This window comes from Melospiza georgiana, chromosome Z, assembly GCF_028018845.1.
Source record: "Melospiza georgiana isolate bMelGeo1 chromosome Z, bMelGeo1.pri, whole genome shotgun sequence".
NCBI lineage: Eukaryota > Metazoa > Chordata > Aves > Passeriformes > Passerellidae > Melospiza > Melospiza georgiana.
In genome coordinates this window covers 61050065-61070918 of record NC_080465.1, presented here as the reverse complement: position 1 = coordinate 61070918, position 20854 = coordinate 61050065, and positions in this window count along the sequence as shown.

Here is a 20854-nt window from a genome sequence, read left to right as displayed (position 1 = left end):
TTCTAGTGATAAGGGATCACCCAAGAATGTAGTCCCCCCTAACATTAGTAACTTTCTACACCTTACTAACCAATTACAGTAAAGTAAGGCCCCCTGACGTAGGGAAAAAACTTTCCCGGTATAAAACCCGACGAAACGGGACAATAAAGGTCTTGAACTGTCCACCATACTGGTGTCTGTGTTCTTGGCCCGAGCGACCCTGGAGAGTTTGGGTCGCCGTGCCGTTTCCTCAGAACCAGGTCACCTCGCCTTGCATCAGAAGCTGACAGTTTGGGTCTCACAAAGGGCTTACAATAGGAGACAGCTGGTCCACTGTGCCTTGTAAGGCTCCACTAGCAATTTGTCCCTGCGCACGTGCTCTGGCTACCTTGATCACCAACTCTTTGCTGGTTTTGTTAGCTCTGTCAACATCAAATCAGTAGCACCTGACTCTGGGTCTTGATTCTTGACTATGCACTCCAATCTTTTTGCTACTTTGCCTGGGTTTTCTCTATACATTTTAACTTTTTCCCACCAACGGTTCAGCTCACTCGGAGAAAAGCAGATGTTCACACACATGGCTTCTCCTGGGCGACTCAAGACTTGCCGTAAGAGGGGGATTAAAGGCAGAGCTTTCTTGGTTTTATTCCTTGTGTTGGTTGTCACTGGGGGGTCTCTGAAAGTGTCCCCTCACCTCATCCTCACTGCCATCTGGGTTTCATTCAGGGGGCAACGTGGTTGGCTGAGGGGGAGCGTACTGGAGCTGGCCTGGAGTAACTTGGCTGTAAGTCTTGGACACCTAGGACACAATCTTCCTGGTGCATTGGAGCCAATTTCAAACATCTCTGCCCTATGCTGGATGCTGAACGACTCTTTATTTTCTGCTTGTTTTCTCTTTCCAAAGTTAGGACTAAGGGTCCTATGGGGCCAAATAAAAAAGCCACAATTCTTTCTGCCCCTCAGGTTTATTCTTCAGGGTAAAAAACATGTCTGCATATATGGCTGGATCTCATTTTTCTTCTTTGCTTCAAAATAACATCAACTGTAAAAGTGTATCATAAAGTTTCAGCAGGGGTCACTTTTCACCGCTTCCTAATTGACACCAAGGCTACCACTGGGTAGGCTATTTCATCCAATTACCTTTCTTTGAAAAATTACCCTCTGGCATTCCTCCCAAATCTTTCTCCACTGCTAAATTACGTTCTAGTGGACTCTTTTTAATACCATCTTTACTTCTCGTCTTGTTCATTCTTCATGCTATCAAAATTTCAAAACTTAGCAGGATCTAGTAGTACTTCTCCTTTCCTTCTCTTCATCCCCTGTATACTCCACTTCACACACATGGGCTGTCTCTCAGTCACCCAGCACCAATATTCTTTTTTACAGTCCTAACAAGCAATGAAAATAAAAGGATTCCACGTTCCACACAACCTTCGCGGAATTGGGGTTTGATCAGACATAAAACGAATTTCTTAAAAAACCGCCTAAAGTCATACCTGGGAGTATATACTCGTGTCAACCTGGAGTTCACAACCCTTGACTTTTGATGTAGTGTCTAAAAGATTGAGTGACTGCTCGATGTTGTTCAAACGCTTCTCAAAGTCAGACGAGCTCGATGCTGTACCCATTTCCCTGGGGTGTTCCGGTTGGTGTTTATTTGTCAGTTAGCATATGATGGTTTGTTTTCACGTAGCCCGTGCTTTCCCCACGTTGGTTTACCCCTAGGTTTTGCCCTTCGTCAAAGCTGTCCCTCATGCCATTGCCCACTCTTTGTTCCAGCTCCTTCCCTGCCTGTCAAGATCATGCAGCTCTTTATTCCTGAACCTTCCCTGTCAGTTTTGCCTTGGACCAATCCCTGACTGCACCACCCCTTTGGAATTCCCCTGTTGCTGCAAGCCCCACTGGCCCAGGTGACCTACCTTCTCCTCCCATCTGGCCTAATTAGTCCCAAGCAACTGATGTAATCCCCTGGCTCCTTCCCTGCCGATTCCTTATTGATCAATCCTCTGTATCCACCGCCCGAGTTGTACCCCTATAAAATCCCACGCACAGAAGTGCTGGCGCCTCTTTGCTGCTGAATCCTTCCCTTGGAATATACCTTTGCCTCTGGAACCTCCCTATCCAGGAGCCTCCTCTTTCTCTTTTGCCGGCTCCGTGCTGCACTTAGTAGATCCTGAACCACTAAGCAGTGACTCATCAGGTTCAGCCACAGGCAGAACCCACGCCTTGGCCATTCCCCACTCCTGGCGCAGCGCCGCAGTTTTCCCAAGAGCCAGCCCGGGCTCCGCTGGGCTGCGTCAATGGGGAACCTGTCCCAGTGCCTGACCGTGCTCTGGGTGAAAGACCTTTTCCTGATATGGAAATGAAACTTGCCCTGTCCCAGCTCCCTGCCCTTTTCTCCAGTGCTGTCACTGCTCCCAACAGTGACGAGAGCTGCAGCAGCCCCTCCGATTCCCCTCAGGAGGATGGTGAAGACCACAATGGCGCCCTTTACTCTCCTCCAGGCAGAAGAAAGTGGCCTCAGCTGCATCTGGGGCTTCCCCTCCAGATCACACTCCATCCTTGCACTCCTCCTTTGCATTCTGGCTAAAGGCTTCATATCTTTTTCTATTGTCCTGCCCAAAACCGCGCCCGTCTGCTTCCAGCACTTCTCTTGGCTGCTGCTTTAGGGTGTGGGCACCATCATCAGAGACACAGAACAGCTGGTCCTCCCACAGTTATCCTTATCCTCTGCACTGCCACGTGTCTGCCTTGATGTTCACTGGGGAACTTCCCACTTTGTGGCCACTCATTGCTGTGCTCAGCAGGGATACGGTTTTGTTTCGACGGGAGCTGCCGGAGCGACATATGCAGCAACTGAAGCCGAGATTAGCAGAGGCTGGGCAGATTCTATTTGTCCCAGAATGCAGGAAAGAGAGTAAGAAAAGCACAAGGAAATTTCAGACTTTGTTACTTTGTAATCTAATTGCCCCGGGGAAACTCAGCAATGGATGGTGCTCTGTTGCTACTGCCAATGCCTTCCACGAGAAAAATTCATTGCAGGAAGGAGCAACATCATCTGACAGAGACCAAGTGTGCCAGCAGTCGCTCCAGCTGCTCCTGCCATCAGCCCCTGCAGGAAGGAGCACAGCCCCCAATGCACGTGGGCTTTGGCTCCCTCTGGCACAGAAGCCCCCCGGGGGCACAGGTCTCTGGGGCAGGAGACGGGCACCAGCGCTGCCAGGGGCTCGAGGGGTGGCGGGTCTGCTTGGCCGGCCACTCTGCCACACCTGCTGATGTCAGCGCTCCCCGGGCCCCAGGGCTCAGAGCAGCATTCGTGCCCGGGCCCACACGTTCCTTCTGCAGTCACACCCGCAGGTTTAGGATGGCCACCAGCTGGGACGTGTCCCAAGGAGGCCGTGCCAGTTTCCCTGCAAGGTCCCGTGCCCTTCCCAGCGCGGCTGTGTCAGCAGCCCTGGGGGCTCCTTCTGCTGCCCCTGAGCCCGCAGAGCAGGGCAGCCTTTGCTGATGCTCTGAGCCCTTGCTAAAGGGCCCTTGCTAAAGATCTTGTCGGCCTGGCTTAGACACCTGGGGCCAGGCATTCCTTCCAACCTGGGCCAGTTTGGGTGGGCTGGGGGCAGCCCCGAGGCAGGCGGCAGTGTGTGCAAGGGCCCTTGGTGACACGCTGCAGCATGGTCACCGTGGCATCGAATGGAACCGGGTGTCCAAGGGCCCTTTGTGACACCCGGTGGCATAGGAGCTGGCGGTGACAAGAGCAGGACACAGTGCTTGGAGCACACCGTGGGACAGGACAGGACAGAGCGGTGCCGTGAGGAGCCCCCGCACAGCGCGCTCGTTCGCGTCCCACCCAGAGCTTTTCTAAAGCGTTGTTCCTGCAGCTGAGCTCCAGGCCAGACCACAGGACCTTCTTACCTGTGGTCTCCCTGAGGCTTCTCTTCTGCAGGTGCCCTTGAGGCCAGACCACAATCCTTCACAGGAGTCTCCTGTCCTTGTGGCAGGAGCCCTTGAGACCGAGTGCAGGACTTGCTGTCCTGTAGCCTTCCTGAGGCTTCTTTCTTGACGGTGCCTTCCAGGCAGGACTGCAGGACTTGGTGACTTGGAGCTTTTCCAAGGCACCTCTCCTGCAAATAGCCACAAATCCAGTCCGAGACATGGAGCAGCGACCCCCAAAAGTGCCCAAGCTGGCCTGGGTGGAGGAGGAGGAAGAAGGCCCTGCAGCTGCCTTGGCACAGGACACTGAAGAGGTGGTGCCATTCCAGCCACCACATGAGGGTGAGTGGCAGAGCTGGGCAACAGGACTGGTGCCTGCGGCCAGCTAGGCTCCACGCCATTCCGTGCCGAGCCGGGCCGTGCCGGGCCAGGCCATGCTATCCCCTGGGGACATGCCCCTGGACAGGACGGAAGAGGGGCTGGGCAGACAGCCCGCAGTGGCCGTGCTCCATCCCCTGGCGCATCCCGGGCCTCTCTCTGCCTGGGGAGCGCAGGGCTGGGCCGTGTAGTCCGGCCCCTCCCGCAGCCCCTCATCTCTGGCTGCGCTCGCTCTTTGCCAGATGCAGCCCCGGAGCGCACACAAGAGCAGGAGTCCCGCCGTGGCCGCTTCCGCAGAACAGCGCAGGTACCTGCAGCCATCCCCACCTGGGCTGGGCCTGCTCTCCCTGCTCAGCCCAGCACCGTGTGTGCAGCACTCCATGCAACATCCCTGCCTTCTTGCCCTTCTCCTACAGTTTGTTTGCAACTTCATCAAGAGAATTAAGGAGGAAGAGACCATGGGCGCAGGCCTCAGACCATACTCGCCCATCTTCCAAAGCAAGAGCAGTGCTGCCCTGCTGGCTATGCTTGTACAGGAAGATTTTTACAATCCCAAGCAAGTAAGCAGCCTGTGGCCAGGGTTTGATCCCCCCAGGAATTGCTTGGCCTCCAAAGGCAGGCATGCTGGCTGCTGTGAGCCTTTCAGGCCACATGGCAGCGTGGTGGCAAGGGAAGCACCCCTCTGGAGAAGCTGGGAACATTGCGCTCTCTGGCAGCTTTCCAAGTCTCCCGGTGCCTTCTCCAGGTGCCTGCCATGGTCAGCTACATCCACCAGTGGCTCTTGGCCAATGATTCTGCTGAGCACAGGCTGGACAAGACCCTGCTGGATCTCACCGAAGCACAGCCAAAGGACGCCGTCATGACGCTCCTGCGTGTGGCCCCGTCCTGTGACAGGTATGGGGCCCACCTGCCCCTGATGGGCTCCCCAGCCCATCACCCTGTACAGCCTGCCCCAGGTGTCTGACCAACAGAGAGTTCCAGGGCCCTCTGGCTGCTCCCTTTCCCAGCCCTGGCATGGCAGCCCCTGAGCCTGCTGCCACGCTCCCTTGCTGCCTCTCAGGGCTCTGTCCCCACAGGGCTGGGCTGTCTGGGTGCTGCTGGCGGGGGGGCAGTGGGCAGTGGCAGAATTGGCAGCCAGCTCAGCTGGCCCCGTGCTGTGTCTGAGACCCCCCTGAGACACAGCTCTAACCCCGCAGAGCTGCCATGGCCATGTGGAAGACCATCATGGCCTCAGCCAGGACTGCGGAGCTGGCACAGCTGATACTCCTGGATGTGCTGGGGAGCTGGCCAGAGCACAGCACCTGCACCTCCGGTGGGGGCGAAATGGCTGTCTTTGCCCTGGCTGTGAGTTTCTGCAAGTGGCCTTTGCTGGCCCCCAGGCAGCTCTCCATCCTCCTTCCCCCACTGCATCTCCCTGCCTCAGGCGCTGGCCTGAAACCTGGCCCAGGGGCAGCTTCAGGGCCACCAGGCCCCGTGCTCCCCCTGCGCCTCTCCTGGCCTCTCCCTGCCACGCTCAGGCCCGGCCACACGGACACCTGGGCACTGAGCGCTGTCTCGGGGGACTCTGTCCTTTGCAGGCAACTGTGGTGATATGGAAGATCCTCCAGGTGCCCTGTCTCCCACGGATATTGAGGCTGTATTTCCCCCAGCTATTTGTGCATCTGCTCTTCCAAGTGTTCTTCAGCACTCTGGATACGCCAGAGGAGGTCCTTACCTTCTGGAAGGCATGCCAGGAAGAGCATGGCCTTGCCACCAGCCCCAACAGGTGCTCCGTGCCAGTCCTCCTGTCCCTGCCACGTGGCCTGCCAAGGAGCCAGTGCTGCCTGTGTGACCTGGGCTTTGCTCTGCACACAGGTTTGCAGTGCGGACCCTGAAGTCCCTGCTCTGCCTGCTCCGGTGCGAGGATGTGGTGGTGGCAATGGAACGCAGGTGTGCCTGGGACACGCTGCTCTCTGTTGACACTCACCACTTTGCCGTGGCTCTGCTTGCCAGGTGAGACCCCCTTCTCCCCACTGCCTCTGACATTTGTGCTCTGTGCCCAGGTGCCCCACTAAGTGCCCGTGGTAATGGGCGGGAGGGCCTTGTCCCTGAGGGACGGCCAAGCAGACTGCACAAGGCTGGGAGAGGAGGCTGCCCATCAGCAACCAACTCCCAAATGGCCCAGGTCCCCTTGCTGGAAGGGTGCTGGGGGAAGATGAGAACTAGGTGAGCCACTCCTGGGAGAGGTTTGCCCCACTGCCTCAGGGGTCTTGTTTCCTTTCTCCCCTCTTCAGAGAAATTCGCCGTCTAGCCATACACTTCTGTTCCGCGGTTGCATTCTACCTGCTCGCCCTGCTCGGCCAAGAGATGCCATACTGGGATTTCCCTGCCCTGGCATTCCTTGTGGAGGTGAGCCTCAAGGCCAGCGCTGCCTGGCTGAGCTGCCTCCCAGCTCTCTGCCCTCTCGTAGCCACAGCTGCCAGGACAAAGACACCCGTGCCCGTGCCCTGTGCTGCTGCCTGGGCCATCTGCTGCTGCCTGGGCCCGGCCCTGTGCGCTTCTGGGCTCCTGCCGGCCGGCTCCCCTTTCACTGCCCTGTCCCTTTCAGGTCCTCGACTGCCTGGACTTGAGGAAATGCAGTGACAGTCTTCTGGAGATCATGGCACAGAACCTGCAGAGCGAGCACATGGCGAGGCGTTACTTGGCACTCAGAGGCCTCGTAGTGCTGGGCAAGAATCCCTTGATGGTGAGAATGGGCCCCGTGGCTGAAGCCCTGCAGGCAGCGTGGGGCTGGGCAACGCAGTCGCTTGGCCTTGCCTGGCCTTCGGGCGCTGGGGCAGCTGCTCCCAGCTCTCCTGCCTCCCGCTTCAGCTGCCCGAGTGCTTCGGGACAGGCCTTTGGCCTCTGGGCCCTGCGGCACCAAGGCGGCCTTTCACAAAGTTGGCTTCCACGCAGGCCGAAAAATGCAGAGCCTGACTGAAAGTCTTGTGGAGCTCCTGGAGGAAAATGATAGCGACATGATCAGGATGACCATTCTTCTACTCAGACATTTACTCCTGGATAATGGTGCCCCAATACCCACCCCCATCGCCCTGCAGCTGGCTGAGGCGCTCCTGCCACTCTTTGACCGCGTAAGGCTCTGTGCCCACAGCCACGGCCACTGGCTGCTGCCCGCACACTTGGTGCCCTGTGCAGATGCAGGCCTGTGCCCTGGGGGGCCTGAAGCAGCTGATGCTCAGCTCTTTTGCCCTTCTCTTTCATACAGGATGATATCCAGGTGCAGCTGAGCTCCATGTCTGTCTTTCAAGAGATGCTCGACTTATTAACAGAAGAGGGAAGAAAGGCCCTGAAGTGCCACGTGCGCCAGAGCCTGCTCCCACTCTACTTCCACTGCCATGACGAGAATCAGACTGTTGCTGAGGTGAGCACTTGTGGCCAGCTACTGTCCCCCTGGCAGGGGGTTGCGCTGCCTCCTGCCCTGGCACCTTGCGGGCTGCAGCCTCTTCCAGCTTGTGGCATCGGCTGGCTCCTGTGCCCTGCACTGTGGGGCCATCAGTGCGTCTCTGCTGCTCTCCAGGCCTCCCGGGAAACGCTGCATTCTACGGCCAGATTCCTGAAGAGGAGGGATCTCCAACAAATGCTACACGTGGATCAGAGGTTTGGCGAGTGCCTGGTAAGAGCAGCCGAGAAACCCCAGCCTCAGCCTGGAGAAGGCCCCTGAGGGCGGTGCTCAGTCTGCGGGGCTGGCAGCTGTGCCCCTGCCCGCTGCTGCTCCCAGAGGCCGCGCAGGCTCTTCTCCAGGCTCCCGTTGGCCCGAGCCGGGCGCACACGCAGTCCCGGCCCGGCAGGGCGGCGGGGCGGCACCGCGGCTCCCCGGGTAGCAGCCGGCCCTCTGGCCCCGCCCCTCGGGAGCCCGGCGCCAGCTGCTGCTGGCCACGCCTCAGGGCTCTGCGAGCAGGGGAGGGCCGGGGCTGGGCGGAGGCAGCGCCCGGCCCGGGGCCTGAGCCCGCGCCAACCCTTCCCTCCTGCTGCTCTCTCCAGCTGGCAGAGGACAGGAGCCGAGCGGCCGAGCACCTGCGCCGGGCCCTGCGCTACCTGCAGAGCCCACAGGAGCCCCTGCGAGAGGCGGCCGTCAGCTTCATGGGTGAGCCACGAGCCCGCGCTCCCTCCCCTGCCCACCGCAGCTGGGCCCCGGCCCCGCCTGCTGCCCCGGCAGCGCCACCCGGGCCCGGCGCCGTGGAGCCCCGCCTGGCCCGGGCATTGCTGCTGCTGCCCTCTGGCAGCCGTGCCCTTGGGCGGCAGCATGCGGCAAAGGCTCGGGCTGAGCCCTGCGGGGCCTGCAGCCCGTGTGGCCACAGCGCTGGCAGCGCCACTGGCAGGGAGCTGTGCTGCTGGGGCCGTGACAGGCTCTGTGTTCACAGGGATGGCCGGCCGGCACCTGAGGGGGCAGCAGCAAGAGCTTCAGCTGATCTGCAGTGGTGAGTGAGTGAGGGCAGCGGGCTGACCGCCGGGGCTGGCACGGGAAGCTGCAAGCCCTGCCCCGGCTGCGGAGGGCTCTGCTGCCGTGGCCAGAGCACACAGACATTTCAGGGCCACGTGTGGCATTCGTGGCCAGCAGCTTTGGGCTGATCCCCTTGGTCCCTGCTCCCTGCGGGCCATGGCAAGAGCCGGCCGGGATGACCCTGCCAGGGGGTTCACCTCGGCTCCCTGCACATCCGGGATCTGACCTTGGCTCTGTTCCTCTCTCTTGCAGCCCTTGAAGAAATGGCCTATGACAGCAGTGCCGCAATCAGAAATGCTGCAATTGAATCTTGTTTAGTTCTCCGGGCTGTACAGAGAGCTCCGTACTCCACGTGGCATAAGCTGCGAGATCAATTCCGCAGTGCATGGAAGAAACGGCCTCGTCTGTGGGGCACTGCCTTGCTGTTCTGCTGCAGCTCCTCAGAGAGATGATCTGCGCAAGACTCTGTCTGCTGGGCCTCTTGAGCCAGTAGGGGCTTTCTTGTTCTTCTCTTAGATTTTTGTGTTTGTATTTTCCTTTTTGTTGACAATGTAAATATAGAGTATCTTCCAATACACAGAGTCCCAGGATCTTTCTTTTCCTGCACAGTGTCCGTAGGGCATAGGGGAAGAGGGGCAAAAGGGTGCTTGTGCTCATCCAGCTGCCCAAGCGTGCAGTGTTTCAGGGAAAAAGGCCAGAAGCCCCTTGGCCTCTGGTGGTTCTGCTGAAGCCTTTGTGCTGCCGACAGAGCGGCTGGGCAGGGGCAGGAGCTGTGGGGATCCCTGCCAGAGCGGTGCCTGGAGATGGCCACAAGCCCTGTGCCACGCAGGAAGGGCCATCCGCGTCCTCCTGCCCGTGTGCTGCTGGCTGCTTTGCTGAGGGCTCCCAGGTGCCTCTGGATGGGGCTTCTCTGGAGCTGCTGTGGGGCTGTGGCGCTGCTGCCGGGAAGCTTGGCTGGGCTGGGGGACACCGTGAGTCACTGGTAAGCCCTGAGCAATGGGCTGGCAGAGGCCATAAGCAGCCTCCTGGCAGCCGCCTTGATCCTGACAGCCGGCTGCTCTGGCGCTTCCTCGGTGGCCGGTTGGAGGGACCCCCTGGAATCAGGCGTGGAACCCTGGTCCTGGCCTTTCAGGCCTCTGAGGCCAGGAGTTGTGGGGCTGGGTGTGTGGGCTGTGCTCCAGACTGCAGCCCTCCGCCCCTCAGCCTTAGGCATTGAGCTCCACTGCCTGCTTGCTGAGTCTTGCTCCTGTTGCTCCGGGGGAGGCCCAGCTCTGTGGATTTAGCCCCATTGAGCCAGAAGAGCAGCAGCTTGGAGCCCAGAGGGGCCACAGAAAGGCCCTCTTGGACAAAGGGCATTCCTGTCATTCCCAGGGCAGGGCCACATGAGAGTGCAGCGGGCACCTTCAGGGCCACCTGGGCCACCTCCCTGTGTGCAGGGCTGGCTCTTTGCTTTGCTGCTCTCGGCCTTTTGTCGTCGTACTCCTTGGGCTGCCTGCAGCGAGGGGCAGCCCTATAAGGAGGGTGAAAGGACCTGTCTCCCATGTCTCAAGGGGGAAATGCAGCTCTCTTGGCCCTCAGCCCACGCTGTAAGCAGAGCAGAGCCTTTTCCCTAGCCCTGATGGCTTTCTGCCTGCTTCTGGCCCCTGGCCACCATGACCCACTGCACTCGCTCTGAGTCACCTACAGGATGGCTGGTGCCTCTTGATTTGCTGACCCTGGGACGTGAGGGTCACTGAGGGAAAGGTGGGTGTCCCAATGCTGAGGGCACACGTGGGTCACTGAGCAGACTTGGGGCGTCCCCAGCAGGTTGACGGTGTCTGGCCTTATGTGTTGTGTTACAGTGGTTGTGCTGCTGCCTGCTCCTGTCCCTTTTGTCACCCTCACCCAACCTGGATCCTCTGACCTGCCTTCAAGAAACCCTGTTGCATCAGACATGGTGTCAAGAGCCCTCCTTCGCCTGCCGCTCCAGCGCACATTACAAGCTCCGGGCCTGAGAGCAAGGTGGGCTGGGGCAGCTGGTCTCTCAGACCAAGAGGGAACCGCTCTCAACAGCACCGGGCCATGGACGTTCCCCGCACCAGATAAAATCATCTCCAAGTTTAGCTAGTAAGGTAGTAAGGTAGAAACCATTAATTGCCTGCAAATCTGGCACTAGTCTCTAAGTTCCATTAGGTTTCTTTATTGCTAATCTAGGAGTAATACATTTTGACTCCCATTCTTCCAATAATCCTGATGTCAGGAATTTATTCATTGTTGCCTCCGTTCCTTTCCCAGCCTATAGTCTTCAAAGGTATTGCTTTCTGACTATGGCCTAACTCTTGTCTGCAGCACAATTGTAATAGGGTCTGCTCATTTGGATTTTCCTGGGCTATCAGTATCCCATACTCTTGGCTACACCTGATTCAATACTTGCTCTAAATAGTTATTCTTGTTTGTTGGTCTTGTGTCAATTGTCAGTCCTACTGCTAAAACCAATTTGTCTTCGGGTACCTTCAACTTAATTTTTCTTTTCCTAAACGGAACTGTTGTATCGAAATTTTCAAGCAAATCCCAGCCTAGGACAGATTTGAGTGAGTTTGGTAAATAAAGAAACTGATGGATTGCCAGTTTCTTCTTGATTTTCCATTTAAGTGGTTGCAGGAAGAATGCATTTTCTGGCTGGCCCGTGGCTCCTATTGCTTGAAGATAGTTCTCACTTTGGGTATCAGTGCTTGATTCAAGAGTGAAAAATGGGTTTCCACTATTTATTAAAAATTCAACCTCTTCATCATCCTTTAGCCTTATTTTAACCTGCTAGGGTAAGAAGTGCTAGGGTAAGAACTGCCCGTCTCGGTCATTTCTTATCATCTAGAGCGGCTACAAGAGTTTTGTGTACTTTGTCTGCTAACTCAGGGCACTGGCCCTATTTCCAGTGTCCTTATTTCTTACAATATGCACATTGATTTGGCCCCAGCTTGGTCTGTGCCTGGTTTGAAACTCCTCTGCCTCTGCTACTTTTGCCCCTGCCTCTGTTTCATGCACGTCCTCTCCCTGGTGCTGATCCAGAGCTGCCACCATGGCTGCAGGGAGTTCTTTTTCTTTTTCTCTGTCTTTATCATCATACGCTTTCGATGCTTTTCTCATTAATGCCTTTAAGTCTCTCTTTACAGGCTCTTTCAGCCTCTGAACTTTCTGCCTGACACCTGGGCTAGATTGCCCTAACATCAGGGAAACGGACTGCTGCTTTCCCATATCCGACCAGGGATCCAGAGCTGTGCTTTATGTGCAGCTGCTCACAACCTGTCCACAAAGTCAGTGGGTGACTCGTTCTGGCCCTGTGTAACATTATCTATTACTGACCAATTTATTGCTTTTGGACTAGCATTTTGTAATTCAAATTTGACTAGTTCCTGGCATCTGGTTAACATTGCACAGCTGCCTGCTTCGTTCGGGTCTCACAAAGGGCTTACAATAGGAGACAGCTGGTCCACTGTGCCTTTTAAGGCTCCACTAGCAATTTGTCCCTGCGCACGTGCTCTGGCTACCTTGATCACCAACTCTTTGCTGGTTTTGTTAGCTCTGTCAACATCAAATCAGTAGCACCTGACTCTGGGTCTTGATTCTTGACTATGCACTCCAATCTTTTTGCTACTTTGCCTGGGTTTTCTCTATACATTTTAACTTTTTCCCACCAACGGTTCAGCTCACTCGGAGAAAAGCAGATGTTCACACACATGGCTTCTCCTGGGCGACTCAAGACTTGCCATAAGCGGGGGATTAAAGGCAGAGCTTTCTTGGTTTTATTCCTTGTGTTGGTTGTCACTGGGGGTCTCTGAAAGTGTCCCCTCACCTCATCCTCACTGCCATCTGGGTTTCATTCAGGGGGCAGCGTGGTTGGCTGAGGGGGAGCGTACTGGAGCTGGCCTGGAGTAACTCGGCTGTAAGTCTTGGACACCTAGGACACAATCTTCCTGGTGCATTGGAGCCAATTTCAAACATCTCTGCCCTATGCTGGATGCTGAACGACTCTTTATTTTCTGCCTGTTTTCTCTTTCCAAAGTTAGGACTAAGGGTCCTATGGGGCCAAATAAAAAAGCCACAATTCTTTCTGCCCCTCAGGTTTATTCTTCAGGGTAAAAAACATGTCTGCATATATGGCTGGATCTCATTTTTCTTCTTTGCTTCAAAATAACATCAACTGTAAAAGTGTATCATAAAGTTTCAGCAGGGGTCACTTTTCACCGCTTCCTAATTGACACCAAGGCTACCACTGGGTAGGCTATTTCATCCAATTACCTTTCTTTGAAAAATTACCCTCTGGCATTCCTCCCAAATCTTTCTCCACTGCTAAATTACGTTCTAGTGGACTCTTTTTAATACCATCTTTACTTCTCGTCTTGTTCATTCTTCATGCTATCAAAATTTCAAAACTTAGCAGGATCTAGTAGTACTTCTCCTTTCCTTCTCTTCATCCCCTGTATACTCCACTTCACACACATGGGCTGTCTCTCAGTCACCCAGCACCAATATTCTTTTTTACAGTCCTAACAAGCAATGAAAATAAAAGGATTCCACGTTCCACACAACCTTCGCGGAATTGGGGTTTGATCAGACATAAAACAAATTTCTTAAAAAACCGCCTAAAGTCATACCCGGGAGTATATACTCGTGTCAACCTGGAGTTCACAACCCTTGACTTTTGATGTAGTGTCTAAAAGATTGAGTGACTGCTTGATGTTGTTCAAACGCTTCTCAAAGTCAGACGAGCTCGATGCTGTACCCATTTCCCTGGGGTGTTCCGGTTGGTGTTTATTTGTCAGTTAGCATATGATGGTTTGTTTTCACGTAGCCCGTGCTTTCCCCACGTTGGTTTACCCCTAGGTTTTGCCCTTCGTCAAAGCTGTCCCTCATGCCATTGCCCACTCTTTGTTCCAGCTCCTTCCCTGCCTGTCAAGATCATGCAGCTCTTTATTCCTGAACCTTCCCTGTCAGTTTTGCCTTGGACCAATCCCTGACTGCACCACCCCTTTGGAATTCCCCTGTTGCTGCAAGCCCCACTGGCCCAGGTGACCTACCTTCTCCTCCCATCTGGCCTAATTAGTCCCAAGCAACTGATGTAATCCCCTGGCTCCTTCCCTGCCGATTCCTTATTGATCAATCCTCTGTATCCACCGCCCGAGTTGTACCCCTATAAAATCCCACGCACAGAAGTGCTGGCGCCTCTTTGCTGCTGAATCCTTCCCTTGGAATATACCTTTGCCTCTGGAACCTCCCTATCCAGGAGCCTCCTCTTTCACTTTTGCCGGCTCCGTGCTGCACTTAGTAGATCCTGAACCACTGAGCAGTGACTCATCAGGTTCAGCCACAGGCAGAACCCACGCCTTGGCCATTCCCCACTCCTGGCGCAGCGCCGCAGTTTTCCCAAGAGCCAGCCCGGGCTCCGCTGGGCTGCGTCAATGGGGAACCTGTCCCAGTGCCTGACCGTGCTCTGGGTGAAAGACCTTTTCCTGATATGGAAATGAAACTTGCCCTGTCCCAGCTCCCTGCCCTTTTCTCCAGTGCTGTCACTGCTCCCAACAGTGACGAGAGCTGCAGCAGCCCCTCCGATTCCCCTCAGGAGGATGGTGAAGACCACAATGGCGCCCTTTACTCTCCTCCAGGCAGAAGAAAGTGGCCTCAGCTGCATCTGGGGCTTCCCCTCCAGATCACACTCCATCCTTGCACTCCTCCTTTGCATTCTGGCTAAAGGCTTCATATCTTTTTCTATTGTCCTGCCCAAAACCGCGCCCGTCTGCTTCCAGCACTTCTCTTGGCTGCTGCTTTAGGGTGTGGGCACCATCATCAGAGACACAGAACAGCTGGTCCTCCCACAGTTATCCTTATCCTCTGCACTGCCACGTGTCTGCCTTGATGTTCACTGGGGAACTTCCCACTTTGTGGCCACTCATTGCTGTGCTCAGCAGGGATACGGTTTTGTTTCGACGGGAGCTGCCGGAGCGACATATGCAGCAACTGAAGCCGAGATTAGCAGAGGCTGGGCAGATTCTATTTGTCCCAGAATGCAGGAAAGAGAGTAAGAAAAGCACAAGGAAATTTCAGACTTTGTTACTTTGTAATCTAATTGCCCCGGGGAAACTCAGCAATGGATGGTGCTCTGTTGCTACTGCCAATGCCTTCCACGAGAAAAATTCATTGCAGGAAGGAGCAACATCATCTGACAGAGACCAAGTGTGCCAGCAGTCGCTCCAGCTGCTCCTGCCATCAGCCCCTGCAGGAAGGAGCACAGCCCCCAATGCACGTGGGCTTTGGCTCCCTCTGGCACAGAAGCCCCCCGGGGGCACAGGTCTCTGGGGCAGGAGACGGGCACCAGCTCTGCCAGGGGCTCGAGGGGTGGCGGGTCTGCTTGGCCGGCCACTCTGCCACACCTGCTGATGTCAGCGCTCCCCGGGCCCCAGGGCTCAGAGCAGCATTCGTGCCCGGGCCCACACGTTCCTTCTGCAGTCACACCCGCAGGTTTAGGATGGCCACCAGCTGGGACGTGTCCCAAGGAGGCCGTGCCAGTTTCCCTGCAAGGTCCCGTGCCCTTCCCAGCGCGGCTGTGTCAGCAGCCCTGGGGGCTCCTTCTGCTGCCCCTGAGCCCGCAGAGCAGGGCAGCCTTTGCTGATGCTCTGAGCCCTTGCTAAAGGGCCCTTGCTAAAGATCTTGTCGGCCTGGCTTAGACACCTGGGGCCAGGCATTCCTTCCAACCTGGGCCAGTTTGGGTGGGCTGGGGGCAGCCCCGAGGCAGGCGGCAGTGTGTGCAAGGGCCCTTGGTGACACGCTGCAGCATGGTCACCGTGGCATCGAATGGAACCGGGTGTCCAAGGGCCCTTTGTGACACCCGGTGGCATAGGAGCTGGCGGTGACAAGAGCAGGACACAGTGCTTGGAGCACACCGTGGGACAGGACAGGACAGAGCGGTGCCGTGAGGAGCCCCCGCACAGCGCGCTCGTTCGCGTCCCACCCAGAGCTTTTCTAAAGCGTTGTTCCTGCAGCTGAGCTCCAGGCCAGACCACAGGACCTTCTTACCTGTGGTCTCCCTGAGGCTTCTCTTCTGCAGGTGCCCTTGAGGCCAGACCACAATCCTTCACAGGAGTCTCCTGTCCTTGTGGCAGGAGCCCTTGAGACCGAGTGCAGGACTTGCTGTCCTGTAGCCTTCCTGAGGCTTCTTTCTTGACGGTGCCTTCCAGGCAGGACTGCAGGACTTGGTGACTTGGAGCTTTTCCAAGGCACCTCTCCTGCAAATAGCCACAAATCCAGTCCGAGACATGGAGCAGCGACCCCCAAAAGTGCCCAAGCTGGCCTGGGTGGAGGAGGAGGAAGAAGGCCCTGCAGCTGCCCTGGCACAGGACACTGAAGAGGTGGTGCCATTCCAGCCACCACACGAGGGTGAGTGGCAGAGCTGGGCAACAGGACTGGTGCCTGCGGCCAGCTAGGCTCCACGCCATTCCGTGCCGAGCCGGGCCGTGCCGGGCCAGGCCATGCTATCCCCTGGGGACATGCCCCTGGACAGGACGGAAGAGGGGCTGGGCAGACAGCCCGCAGTGGCCGTGCTCCATCCCCTGGCGCATCCCGGGCCTCTCTCTGCCTGGGGAGCGCAGGGCTGGGCCGTGTAGTCCGGCCCCTCCCGCAGCCCCTCATCTCTGGCTGCGCTCGCTCTTTGCCAGATGCAGCCCCGGAGCGCACACAAGAGCAGGAGTCCCGCCGTGGCCGCTTCCGCAGAACAGCGCAGGTACCTGCAGCCATCCCCACCTGGGCTGGGCCTGCTCTCCCTGCTCAGCCCAGCACCGTGTGTGCAGCACTCCATGCAACATCCCTGCCTTCTTGCCCTTCTCCTACAGTTTGTTTGCAACTTCATCAAGAGAATTAAGGAGGAAGAGACCATGGGCGCAGGCCTCAGACCATACTCGCCCATCTTCCAAAGCAAGAGCAGTGCTGCCCTGCTGGCTATGCTTGTACAGGAAGATTTTTACAATCCCAAGCAAGTAAGCAGCCTGTGGCCAGGGTTTGATCCCCCCAGGAATTGCTTGGCCTCCAAAGGCAGGCATGCTGGCTGCTGTGAGCCTTTCAGGCCACATGGCAGCGTGGTGGCAAGGGAAGCACCCCTCTGGAGAAGCTGGGAACATTGCGCTCTCTGGCAGCTTTCCAAGTCTCCCGGTGCCTTCTCCAGGTGCCTGCCATGGTCAGCTACATCCACCAGTGGCTCTTGGCCAATGATTCTGCTGAGCACAGGCTGGACAAGACCCTGCTGGATCTCACCGAAGCACAGCCAAAGGACGCCGTCATGACGCTCCTGCGTGTGGCCCCGTCCTGTGACAGGTATGGGGCCCACCTGCCCCTGATGGGCTCCCCAGCCCATCACCCTGTACAGCCTGCCCCAGGTGTCTGACCAACAGAGAGTTCCAGGGCCCTCTGGCTGCTCCCTTTCCCAGCCCTGGCATGGCAGCCCCTGAGCCTGCTGCCACGCTCCCTTGCTGCCTCTCAGGGCTCTGTCCCCACAGGGCTGGGCTGTCTGGGTGCTGCTGGCGGGGGGGCAGTGGGCAGTGGCAGAATTGGCAGCCAGCTCAGCTGGCCCCGTGCTGTGTCTGAGACCCCCCTGAGACACAGCTCTAACCCCGCAGAGCTGCCATGGCCATGTGGAAGACCATCATGGCCTCAGCCAGGACTGCGGAGCTGGCACAGCTGATACTCCTGGATGTGCTGGGGAGCTGGCCAGAGCACAGCACCTGCACCTCCGGTGGGGGCGAAATGGCTGTCTTTGCCCTGGCTGTGAGTTTCTGCAAGTGGCCTTTGCTGGCCCCCAGGCAGCTCTCCATCCTCCTTCCCCCACTGCATCTCCCTGCCTCAGGCGCTGGCCTGAAACCTGGCCCAGGGGCAGCTTCAGGGCCACCAGGCCCTGTGCTCCCCCTGCGCCTCTCCTGGCCTCTCCCTGCCACGCTCAGGCCCGGCCACACGGACACCTGGGCACTGAGCGCTGTCTCGGGGGACTCTGTCCTTTGCAGGCAACTGTGGTGATATGGAAGATCCTCCAGGTGCCCTGTCTCCCACGGATATTGAGGCTGTATTTCCCCCAGCTATTTGTGCATCTGCTCTTCCAAGTGTTCTTCAGCACTCTGGATACGCCAGAGGAGGTCCTTACCTTCTGGAAGGCATGCCAGGAAGAGCATGGCCTTGCCACCAGCCCCAACAGGTGCTCCGTGCCAGTCCTCCTGTCCCTGCCACGTGGCCTGCCAAGGAGCCAGTGCTGCCTGTGTGACCTGGGCTTTGCTCTGCACACAGGTTTGCAGTGCGGACCCTGAAGTCCCTGCTCTGCCTGCTCCGGTGCGAGGATGTGGTGGTGGCAATGGAACGCAGGTGTGCCTGGGACACGCTGCTCTCTGTTGACACTCACCACTTTGCCGTGGCTCTGCTTGCCAGGTGAGACCCCCTTCTCCCCACTGCCTCTGACATTTGTGCTCTGTGCCCAGGTGCCCCACTAAGTGCCCGTGGTAATGGGCGGGAGGGCCTTGTCCCTGAGGGACGGCCAAGCAGACTGGAAAAGGCTGGGAGAGGAGGCTGCCCATCAGCAACCAACTCCCAAATGGCCCAGGTCCCCTTGCTGGAAGGGTGCTGGGGGAAGATGAGAACTAGGTGAGCCACTCCTGGGAGAGGTTTGCCCCACTGCCTCAGGGGTCTTGTTTCCTTTCTCCCCTCTTCAGAGAAATTCGCCGTCTAGCCATACACTTCTGTTCCGCGGTTGCATTCTACCTGCTCGCCCTGCTCGGCCAAGAGATGCCATACTGGGATTTCCCTGCCCTGGCATTCCTTGTGGAGGTGAGCCTCAAGGCCAGCGCTGCCTGGCTGAGCTGCCTCCCAGCTCTCTGCCCTCTCGTAGCCACAGCTGCCAGGACAAAGACACCCGTGCCCGTGCCCTGTGCTGCTGCCTGGGCCATCTGCTGCTGCCTGGGTCCGGCCCTGTGCGCTTCTGGGCTCCTGCCGGCCGGCTCCCCTTTCACTGCCCTGTCCCTTTCAGGTCCTCGACTGCCTGGACTTGAGGGAATGCAGTGACAGTCTTCTGGAGATCATGGCACAGAACCTGCAGAGCGAGCACATGGCGAGGCGTTACTTGGCACTCAGAGGCCTCGTAGTGCTGGGCAAGAATCCCTTGATGGTGAGAATGGGCCCCGTGGCTGAAGCCCTGCAGGCAGCGTGGGGCTGGGCAACGCAGTCGCTTGGCCTTGCCTGGCCTTCGGGCGCTGGGGCAGCTGCTCCCAGCTCTCCTGCCTCCCGCTTCAGCTGCCCGAGTGCTTCGGGACAGGCCTTTGGCCTCTGGGCCCTGCGGCAGCAGGGCGGCCTTTCACAAAGTTGGCTTCCACGCAGGCCGAAAAAATGCAGAGCCTGACTGAAAGTCTTGTGGAGCTCCTGGAGGAAAATGATAGCGACATGATCAGGATGACCATTCTTCTACTCAGACATTTACTCCTGGATAATGGTGCCCCAATACCCACCCCCATCGCCCTGCAGCTGGCTGAGGCGCTCCTGCCACTCTTTGACCGCGTAAGGCTCTGTGCCCACAGCCACGGCCACTGGCTGCTGCCCGCACACTTGGTGCCCTGTGCAGATGCAGGCCTGTGCCCTGGGGGGCCTGAAGCAGCTGATGCTCAGCTCTTTTGCCCTTCTCTTTCATACAGGATGATATCCAGGTGCAGCTGAGCTCCATGTCTGTCTTTCAAGAGATGCTCGACTTATTAACAGAAGAGGGAAGAAAGGCCCTGAAGTGCCACGTGCGCCAGAGCCTGCTCCCACTCTACTTCCACTGCCATGACGAGAATCAGACTGTTGCTGAGGTGAGCACTTGTGGCCAGCTACTGTCCCCCTGGCAGGGGGTTGCGCTGCCTCCTGCCCTGGCACCTTGCGGGCTGCAGCCTCTTCCAGCCTGTGGCATCGGCTGGCTCCTGTGCCCTGCACTGTGGGGCCATCAGTGCGTCTCTGCTGCTCTCCAGGCCTCCCGGGAAACGCTGCATTCTACGGCCAGATTCCTGAAGAGGAGGGATCTCCAACAAATGCTACACGTGGATCAGAGGTTTGGCGAGTGCCTGGTAAGAGCAGCCGAGAAACCCCAGCCTCAGCCTGGAGAAGGCCCCTGAGGGCGGTGCTCAGTCTGCGGGGCTGGCAGCTGTGCCCCTGCCCGCTGCTGCTCCCAGAGGCCGCGCAGGCTCTTCTCCAGGCTCCCGTGGGCCCGAGCCGGGCGCCCACGCAGTCCCGGCCCGGCAGGGCGGCGGGGCGGCACCGCGGCTCCCCGGGTAGCAGCCGGCCCTCTGGCCCCGCCCCTCGGGAGCCCGGCGCCAGCTGCTGCTGGCCACGCCTCAGGGCTCTGCGAGCAGGGGAGGGCCGGGGCTGGGCGGAGGCGGCGCCCGGCCCGGGGCCTGAGCCGGCGCCAACCCTTCCCTCCTGCTGCTCTCTCCAGCTGGCAGAGGACAGGAGCCGAGCGGCCGAGCACCTGCGCCGGGCCCTGCGCTACCTGCAGAGCCCACAGGAGCCCCTGCGAGAGGCGGCCGTCAGCTTCATGGGTGAGCCACGAGCCCGCGCTCCCTCCCCTGCCCACCGCAGCTGGGCCCCGGCCCCGCCTGCTGCCCCGGCAGCGCCACCCGGGCCCGGCGCCGTGGAGCCCCGCCTGGCCCGGGCATTGCTGCTGCTGCCCTCTGGCAGCCGTGCCCTTGGGCGGCAGCATGCGGCAAAGGCTCGGGCTGAGCCCTGCGGGGCCTGCAGCCCGTGTGGCCACAGCGCCGGCAGCGCCGCTGGCAGGGAGCTGTGCTGCTGGGGCCGTGACAGGCTCTGTGTTCACAGGGATGGCCGGCCGGCACCTGAGGGGGCAGCAGCAAGAGCTTCAGCTGATCTGCAGTGGTGAGTGAGTGAGGGCAGCGGGCTGACCGCCGGGGCTGGCACGGGAAGCTGCAAGCCCTGCCCCGGCTGCGGAGGGCTCTGCTGCCGTGGCCAGAGCACACAGACATTTCAGGGCCACGTGTGGCATTCGTGGCCAGCAGCTTTGGGCTGATCCCCTTGGTCCCTGCTCCCTGCGGGCCATGGCAA